Source organism: Phalaenopsis equestris, unplaced genomic scaffold, assembly GCF_001263595.1.
Source record: "Phalaenopsis equestris unplaced genomic scaffold, ASM126359v1 Scaffold000067, whole genome shotgun sequence".
NCBI lineage: Eukaryota > Viridiplantae > Streptophyta > Magnoliopsida > Asparagales > Orchidaceae > Phalaenopsis > Phalaenopsis equestris.
Window position 1 is genome coordinate 38,689 of NW_018164509.1, and position 10,953 is coordinate 49,641.

Consider the following 10,953-nt stretch of genomic DNA (forward strand, 5'->3'; position numbering starts at 1 on the left):
ATTTTTAAAAGTAAAAAGAAATCTTTAAATCATTCACATCCCACAAGATTAAGTCCTATATACAAGAAGAAAAAAGTTGAACTACTCATAATTCATGAAGATTAAACAAAAACAAAATATTTTCATTGAAATCCAAGTCTTACAACAAAAGATTAATCACAAATACAAAATAACTTATTTCTTCTCCCCAAGCAAACTTCTTGAGTTTCCTTTAAGCAATCTCCAAACTTCTTCACACTAAAACAATCTCACACTACACTTGAACATAAAATATGAAAAACCTAACTCACTATTCCCGCTCAATTAAAGTTTTGAGGCTCCAAAAGGTCTCTAAATTCTGTCAAATCCTTCTCATTAAATAGAAAATAGAAAATAACCTAGGGTTGCTTCAAACACCCCGAAAAAATTTGGCCAAATTAAAAGTATCTTCTAGAAAGGTAGTTAATGTCGCTATAGTGCCCTCTTCACTCGACTGTGGTGTTATGGTGCCAAAGGGTGGCACTATAGCGCCACATAAAAATCATCTTTTTTGCTCCATTTTTTTCCTTATTTTCTCTAAATGTCCATTCAATGTAACTAAAACCAAAAACATGCAAAATATCTTTCTTTAAAGTGTAATATCATAAAAAATGTACATAAAATGCTTATAAGATATGTATTAAAAATAGTTTATTTTGAGGTGGACCAGTAATCAACTATGTATTTCAAACCCGTCTTTAAGGATCAAACTCATTAGTGATATGCATGAAAGCGGCTTAGCAGCACATATGGGAGGAGACAAAACTCTAGCATTACTCCAATCTTAATTTTACTTTTCTAAGCTACGAAGAGATGTTCGTCAATACATTGCTCATTTTTATATCTATCAAACTTTTAAAAATGATGCACAAAATATAGGATTATATACCCATTTACCAATACCGGCAACTATATGGCAAGAACTTCGAATTGATTTTATCTTGAGTCTTCAAAGAACTATTAAAAATTCTTGAATTTGTAATGATTGTTGTCAACATTCTTTCCAAAATGTTCCATTTTATAAACAGTTAAAAAACTTCAAATGCAGTCAATGCGGCTGATTTCTTTTTTGTGAAGCTATTTGGTTACATGGATTATCCCGTACCATTACTAGGGACATCAAATTTACAAGCTATTTTATGAGAGATAAGCATTTGAAGATCACTGCGCCTAAGTATTTTTAGACACATTTGTGATCACTGGTATATCTAAAATATATAGTATTTTTAGACACATTTTTATACCTATTTTTGAGATATTGCGCTTTAATGGAAAACATTTGTGTGTTTTTATTTCAGGTACAAATAAAAAGATGAAAAATGCTAAAAGGAGTGAAAAATGATCAAATTTGGAGCAAAAATGTGAAAATGGTGCAAAAGAGTTTTGGCGCCTAAGTGCTAGATCCAGCGCTTAAGCGCCGGTGAAATAGAAAAAGTCGTGCCTATGCGCTGGAGGCCACGCACTTCAGCGCCAGAGGAGGTTATTTGAAAGTTTAATTCATTTTATCAAATTTTGAAGAGAAATCTGAGGCACCTATTAGCTAAAGAGAGTGGTTATGATCACTAGAAATGAAAATATAATTAAAAGACTTGTGAAAGGAGGCATCCTTTGGAGAATACATCAAATTGTTAGAGAATAAATTGAATTCAGATACATTTTGAAGAGTTACCAAGGCACCTCTTGGAGATTTATAAAAGAGAGAAGTTGAAACTTTTTGAAGAGTCCTGAAAAGTGCTAAAAAGGGGGAGTTTTGAGAGGAACATTTGGAAAGATTTTCAGGCGCCATAAATTTACTTTATCCTTTTTGTTTTTAGTTTTATTGTGAGAGACAAGAGTGTTGTAAAAGAGAAGAGATTCAAAGGAACTTTAAGAGTTTGGTGGAGGATTTAAGATAAATTTTTATCTTTGTTTATAAACTACTTTTGGTATTAATGGAGACTTCTTATTGGTTTGACAATGATTTCTACTTTTAAACTAAATTGTAGTTTTATTTTCTCCATGGATTCTGAGTAATTTTCTTTATCTGTCTTCTTAAAATGATAAGTAATTAAAGTGTTGGATGGAAGTTGTGGAGAGGATTAATCTTTAATGTTGGAAGAAGTTGTGATGATTTAATTTCATGCACTTCATTTACTTCTTGATCTGGCTCATCTAGATGTTAAAACTTGTTGTGAGAACATGTAAAAACCGAGCTGGTATTGTCTCAATCAACAATTGAACAGAATCACACGAAGTTGTATGAATGAGAATGTAGTTCATATGATTGAGTGAAAATAAATAAGGACATACTAATTGATGGGTGTAGAGTTAGAGGACTTTAAAGTGACAGGTTAAAACCCCTAACTTGGTTTATTGTTTTAGCTTTAGGTTCTGATACGAGATGTTAGCCCCCAGGTGGAGGGAATCGAGGGAACTCTAAAGTGAGAGTTGATATCTTCCCTGCCTAGCCGGTCCTCACAACTATTCAAACTTTAAATTAGCCAATGTTCTTTATAATATCTCTAGTAAGGGTTGGCACAACACATTTTGCATACTTCCACAACTGAAATCCTATACTTATTACTGATTCATGATAAGTAGAAAGATTTTTTCATATAAAGTACTTTTCTTTTACATAAACTCAAGTTATCTTTAGAAGTTTTATTGTTTTGTAAGAATATTAAAAATATCAAAAAAATTTGAATTTCACCTACTGTGAAAATATAAATAGTTTAAGTAATTGACTTTTCTTAAGTAGAAAGTTTGTTGATTAATAATGCATATTGTAAAATTCCCTATGGGTTCGATATTCAGCGCTTAATCAAAAAGTCTTATATTTCTTGATAACGATACATATACTTGCGTAGTATCCCAATATATATTAAGTTAAAATGTTAAATTCTTATTTTCTCCAGGATCAAGTTTTTGGTACTGTTGCAAAGTAAGGAAATACAAGTGAAAAATATAATCAAATACATTGTTATACTGTTGTATATAAAAAGTCGGGATCAAGTTTTTGGCGTCGTTGCCGAGGATTGATTGAAAGGAAATTTTTATTTTAGAAAGTCTTATTTAAATTTTAAGAGTTATTGTAGGAATATATTATTATAGTATTTTATTTTTTTTATTTTATTTATGTTAGTGTATGCGTAATTCAGGTTCTGAAGAATCAGTGCCCTACGACTCTGAATTAGAAAGAACTGTTAAAAAAATCATAAAAAGAAAAAAAAATTAAAAATTTTGAAAAATCTAAAAAAATTATCGAAATGGCAAACCAAAATGATCAAAATGCTAAAATTCATTAAAAACTTAGACCTTTACAAGATTATGTCAACCCTACGGTAGATGAACTTCATTGTAGTATGCAAAAACCTACTACAGTGGCTAATTCATTTGAACTTAAACATGGTATTATCCAAAGGGTATCAAATAGCAGTTTGGGGAATCACCAACTAAAGATATAAATTTACATCTTATAATTTTCTAACCAATTTTCTAGAATTTTACGCTACATTTAAATATGATGGTGTATCAGATGATGTCATAAGACTAAGGTTATTTCCTTTCTCACTGAGGGATAAAGATAAGATGTGGTTGAATTTATTAACTCCTGAATCTATCAGAACTTGGGGTTATTTAGCACAAAAATTTCTTGCTAAATATTTTCCACCATAAAAAACTATGAAGCTTAGAAATGATATTACATCTTTTAATCAGTTTAAAGGGGAATCTATTTATGAAGCATGTGAACAATTTAAAGAACTCTTAAGAAAGTGTCCACACCATGTTATACCAGATTTGTTAACAATTCAAACTTTTTATAATGGATTACCTGGGTCTCTTAGACCTATTATCGATGCCTCTGGTGATGGTTCATTGATGTCAAAACTATTTCATGGCACTTATGCTTTAATTGAAGAAATGACTACAAATAATTTTCAATGGTCTTCTGAGAGGATGAATCCAAAGAAAGTAGTCAATATTCATGAATCTAATGCATTTACTATGTTACCAAATCAAGTTGCTGCAATTTCAAGGAAGTTAGACCAATTTGGAATGAATTTTTCTCAACCTATCTTTATGATTGAAGAGAATTCATTAGGCCAAAAGTAGATTCTCAAGCATCATTAGAAACTTTGAATGTCATAAATAATAAGCAGAATAACCCATACTCAAATTATTATAACCCAGGTTGGAAGAACCATCCCAACTTCAGTTGGAATAATACTACACGTGGTAATAATCACAATGGGGAAACAATCAAGTAAACTCATTAAGAAACTGGACCAACCAAGGGAATACTAATTATAGATCTACTTATCCTCCAGGTTTCAACAGTAATCAATAATTTAAGAAGAAGAAGTTGTCTATAGAAGAAGTGGTGTTCCAAATGGGAAATCAGTTACAAAGTCAAGGAGCTACAATTTAAAATATTGAGAATCAACTTGGATAAATCACAAATTTATTAAGTAATAGATCCTTAGGAACACTTTATAGTAATGCTGAAATAAATTTGAAAGACTAGAATAAATAGCAAGTAAAAGCCATTCAACATAGAAGCAAAAGAGAGTTGGAAGGTAAGGTTCAAAAAGAAACTGATCTAGAGAGAGAAGAAATTGAAGAATCAAAAGAGGACGCTCCAAAAGATTCTGAAAGACCTATTTCTTTGCTGACAATTGATTTGGAAAACCCTCCACTTCCATTTCCTCAGAGACTTCATCAACAAAAGTTGGATATGCAATTTTAAAAATATTTGGAAATTTTTAAGAAGCTTACAATTAATATTCCATTTGCTAAAACCTTAGAACAAATGCCAAGCTATGTAATGTTTGTATATTCTCAACAGTAGAATGAAGTTTGAAGATAATGAAACTATTACACTTAGTGAGGAGTGAAGTGCTATATTCAGAAAAAGCTTCCCAAAAAGCTTAAAGATCCTGGTAGCTTTACAAATCCATGTGCCATAGGAGATAGATTTTATGGTAAAACTTTATGTGATTTAGGTGCAAGCATTAACCTTATGCCATTTTTAATATTTAAAAGATTTGGATTAGAGAAATAACTTCTACAACTGTAACTTTGCAGTTAGCAGAAATGATAGATGTGCAGAAAGGGGAATTAACAATGTGCGACATTGATGCTGTTACTTTTAACATTTCAAAGTCAATGAAATACCCTACAAAAGGTAAAGATGATGAATGCTATAGAATGAATGTTATAAAATATCTGAGTGAATGTCATTTCAAAACTAATTATGAAGAAAAATTTGAAGTAAAAGATTTGGAGCAGGAGCAAGAAGAGGAATTAGATCAATGTGAAGATTCTTTTAAGGAAGAATCAAACTATGTTCGCGAAACTTTTGAAATTTTGGACATGATAGAAAATGATAAATCTTTTTGTCCATCAATAGAAGAATCTCCATAACTTGAGTTGAAGTTACTTCTTGATCATTTAAAATATATTTTTTAGGTGATTCCTCTACTTTACCAGTAATACTTTCTTCAATGTTAATGATGGAAGAAGAAGAAAGAGAAACATCGAATTGGGACACATTTTGAATAGTTACCAAGACACCTCTTGGAGATTTATAAAAGAAGAAAGTTGAGACTTTATGAAAGAGTCCTAAAAAGTGCTAAAAAGGGGGAGTTTTAAGAGGAGCATTTGGAAAGATTTTCAAGCACCACAAATTTACTTTATACTTTTTTGTTTTTAGTTTTATTGTGAGAGTCAAGAGAGTTGTAAAAGAAAAGAGATTCAAAGGAACTTCAAGAGTTTGGTGGAGGATTTGAGATAAGTTCTTATCTTTGTTTTTAAACTACTTTTGGTTTTAATCGAGACTTCTTGTTGGTCTGACAATAATTTCTAATTTTAAACTAAAGTGTAGTTTTATTTTTTCTATAGCTTCTGAGTAGTTTTCTTTATCTTTCTTCTTAAAATGATATATAATTAAGAGTTGGATGAATGTTGTGGAGATTATTGATCTTTAATGTTGGAAGAAGTTGTGATGATTTAAATCCATGTACTTCATTTACTTCTTTGTTTGGCCAGATGTTAAATTTTGTTGTGAGAACATGTAAGAACCGGGCTGGTATTATCTCAGTCAACAATTGGAAAGAATCACATGAGGTTATATGAATGAGAATGTAATTCATATGATTTAGTGCAAATAAATAAGTAAAAAATCTTTGAAGGGTGAAGAGTTAGAGAAAAATTAAAGTCACATGTTAAAGCCCCCAACTTGGTTTATTGTTTTAGGTTTTGATACGAGATGTTAGTCCCCAGGTGGAGGGAATCTATGGACCTCTAAGGTAAGAGCTGGTATCTTCCAGGCCCCTACCTAGCCGGTTTTCAGAACTATTCAAACTTTAAATTAGCAATGCTCTTTATAGCATTTCTAGTAAGGATAAAGAATAATATTGCTCTTATTTGACACAACACATTTTGCATACTTCCACAACTGAAATCCTATACTTATTAATGAGCGTATTTATTACGGATTCATGATAAGAATAAATATATTTTCATATCAAGTACTTTTCTCTTACATAAACTCAAGTTACCTTTAGAAGTTTTATTGTTTTGACAAAATATCAAATACCAAAAAGATTTAAATTTTACCTACTATGAAAGTATCTATAGGTTAAGTAATTGTCTTTTTTTTTGAAATAGAAAGTTTTTTGATTAATAGCGCATATTGCAAAATTTCTTGTGGGTTCGATATTCGGGGCTTAATAAAAAAGTTCTATATTACTTGATAACGATACGTATAGTTGTGTAGTATCCTAATATATATATATAAATTCAAAAGTTTAATTCTTATTTTCTCCAGGATCAAGTTTTTGGTTCTGTTGCAAAGTAAATAAACTTAAGTGAAAAATATCATCAAAGACATTGTTATACTGTGCATATAAACAATAAGTTAGGATCAATCACACATTGAACTTCGATTTAACTTTGCATATCATCCACAAACTAACAGACAAATCGAAGTCATCAATAAAATGCTGAGAAACATGCTTCCCAACCTTATAAGTACCCATCTTCGACAATGAGGTGAAATTCTCAGTCAAGTGGAACCTCAACCAATATGTCTGCTGGTGAACTTCCATTTGATATTGTTTACATCTGTCCCCATAATGATATGGTGGATATCATAACAATTCCAAATACTAGTAGTAAGAACACCACTAATACAGTCACCAACTTTGATTCTCTCATGTATGAAGTTCAACTAAAACCACCTGACAACATTTAGTTGTATAAAGACCAAGTTAATATTAGACACAAAACAAATTCGCACAGGTAGTTAGCCAATAGTATTTGTTTAAGAAGCATATTGTAGTGGGAGATAGAGGTAGACTTGAAAAATAACGACAAATAGAGAATTGAGAACTATATATGGACCAATTGATGCAAATGTACAATTTAAATATTGTGATTTTTTTAAAAATTAACTCAAAATATCTAAAAGTTAATTTGGGTTCTTTTAAAAACAACTCAATATGTTGTAACACACCAATATGTTTTTTTTTATTTCATGTAAAAGCATTAAAGAAATAAAATAAAAAAATCAAAATCAAAATTGATCCCAAGCGGCTCCTAAAATTTAATTTTTACCTATACATGCCAGTTTACTTATGCATGTGAAGAAATATTTCACTTTTTAAAAGTTAAAATAGAGGTGCTTTTTAATGTTAAAGGAAATATTTAGGTGGCATAAATGTAAGAAAATAAACATTAGGTTTAGGATATGCAAATACATTGGAATTTTGTGGTATGTAAGTAAATGCATGCCCCTTTATTTTCTTTTTTGGGATCAGTACTTCAACACAATCTCCCTTATTAAAAGATGATAATTCCGTGTATGAAAAAAATATAGTACTTAATTGGTTTCATTACAAGCTTTATATGCCGATTCATCATAGTTTATATTAATTTCATAAAAATTTTCTTCTGCACTTCAGCAATATCCCCAATGAGAGTTTTCTTTTCTTAAACTATGCATTTATCTATGTAAAGCATAGTTTAATTCAGTTTTTATAATATATTCTTTAGCCCTCGATTCCTTTTCACTCTTTTGTTTTCTTTCATTTCATCTTCTAGGAAGAGTGCTGAACTAATTTAAGGAATTTTATGGGTTTTATAAGCATGCTTCAAATTATCATGTCATAATAATTTAACCACTTTTCAAACATTGGAAAAATTAAAGATGATTGGATGACATCAACCTCATTTAAAATGTCGTTGTTGAGAAAATAGGGTGAAGAAAAATAGGAATCGACACAAATCTAGAAGAAAACACAAAGATTTAACGAGGTTCGATAAAGATGCCCACGTCCTTGGGAGCAGAGCGGTGGCTTTCCTTTAACTCCAGAAAATGTTACCGAATATGGGATACTTCCTAGGGTTACAAACAAGCATATATATAGTCCTGGAGTAGACCCTGAAGTATAATATGTAATTATAAATTACCCCTGTACCGTACTGCGAGGCGTTGCCCCCACACCCCTAACCCACATAACGAAACTCCCCCGATTTGGACAGATTATTCCGCTCCGCTTCGTTCCAACATCCGTCCCTGATATGATATATGAGCCATACCTAACAGTCTTGCATCCTAATCTATCTCACCAATAAAAATCCTTAAATAAATTATATAAACCATCACCAATGTTCTTATTTCATCCAAACCCAATCGAAAGATTCTACGCATAAAAAACCATTTTTATCGCATGCAAAATTGATGGCCAACTGGTCTTCAGATATAAATGTCTAGGTACCAAGCCCAGCTTCATCCAAACCCATTCGTAATTCTACCGTCCATCCACGTGTTTGTCCTAAGCATCTCTTTGTTTTTTTTTCCATTCTTCAATTTTCCGTTTTTAACGAAAGACTACAATGTCTTCGGTGAGAACCTTTTTAGCAAAACTAAGACATAATATAGATAAACGAGATAACTAGGAAAGTTGAGGTCAGATTAGGAAAAAGAATGGAAGGGTAATTCGATGATGTCTATAACTCCATAACTAGTCATAGCTTAATTCCTTCAGTTTACACAGAATCACCGACACTTCTAAATGGCCTATGGGCCGTCCCAGGCACATGTCAGATACAAACAAGGCCTTGACACCCCACAAAATATGTTGAGATTTTCTTGTTGTATCATTCTGGGGCCACGCTGGGACAAAGTTGATTGCTTATGTGATAAAGTTTTTATTGAATGCATTTACAGATACACAACCCAGTTCTTATGTTCATAATTTTGTACATTAACCCAAATCTTTCATATAATATCAAAATACCATTATTTTACTTTATAGTAAGTGAAATACACATTCTAATGCATAGGTAAGGCAGGCATATATGTAAAAATTTGTTGTTTAGGTGTGAGATATGTAAATACATAAGAATTAAGTGAAATATTTGTAAATCTTTTAATATTTTTCATTAATCCTATTTGGTTCTTTTTATAATTAGAAAATTTCTTTTATAATCATAAAGTCAAATACACTCCTACGTGCACCCAACAACAAATTTTTTAGGTTTGGGCAGATCTTAATATTATACCACAAGTGTTTACAATAATCAAATTATGATTTAATTCCTAATCTTGAAATATCATCAAAATTGATTTTAAATACTGAAATTAGTCATGGGGTATTAGTGTAAATGTGTTTTAAGTCCTTAAATAAGGCGACTAGGAATCGAATATTAATTGATAAATTATTTACCGACGTAATTAGCAAATATTTGATAACGTAGAAATTGTATTATTTTAATTAATTATTAATTTGACGTCGTCTAATTAATAATGACGATTAATTTGATTAGTTTAGTAAGAATTTGAATGCGAACTTAATATATTTATTCGCTAACTAAAATTGGATTGTATTAAATCGGGCTTAGTTACGTAATTTTTAATTTTGGTCAATTAGACGAGTTAATATGTTAATATAGAATATTTTTTATTGAATAGTTAATTGACTATTTGACACATCTTCTTGAGCTAATAATTTGTCTGTAAAAGGTCAGTAAGAATATTTTGTATAAATTTCAGCTAATTAGCGATAATTATTAGAAATAAAATAATGATTAAATATTCGCTTAAGAAAATTAGTTATTAAAGTATTAACCTCATACTTAGGGTTCGTTTGGGGCAGCTTGTGCGTTTTAGGATAAACTGTTTATTATGAAACGAGACTAGCGCCACGGGGGTCAATTCGCGGCATATGTTTAGTGTAAAAACTCAAACGACAGTTTCGGATAACTGGTGAAACGCGCGAACCAAAAGGTACGTCGGTTTTTTGAAAACGTCGTCTGCACTTATAAGCTGCCCGAAACAGACCCTTAATTATAACGCTTCATTACCTTTTAATTACATCGAATTAAAGTTAGTTCATTTATTAAATATAAATTAATTTTTACTCTTTTAATTAAATAACGAGGATTTCAAGTTGATCTACTTGTGTAATAAAGTAAGTCTAATAGTCTTTGGATTTCAAGTTGTTTTACATAATACCACCCAATTCTTATGCATTTACATATCTAACTTCTAACTTCTGATGTTTACATTTATAACACTTCTATGTTAAAATTTATGCATGAAAAGTCATATTTCACTTTTAAAGGGTTAGTAATAGTGATATTTTGATGTAATTTCATTGATTTAAGTGATTCATGTAAATGTGAACATTTTGGAAAATATATAAGAAATGTGTTACATTGTAACAAAATGTCTCAAAAACAATAAATAAGTGAGCAATGGCTCCTGATCAATTAAAGTATAATTATTAAAAGGAACCTTATTAATTCCTAATTCTGATTTATAATTTACTATTTCTGAAAAAAAAAAATCAACAGTTTGCAATGTTGTCTACTCCAATCAACTAATTGTTGCAAAATAATAATAATAATAATAATAATAATAATAATAATAATAATAAATGTAATAATAAT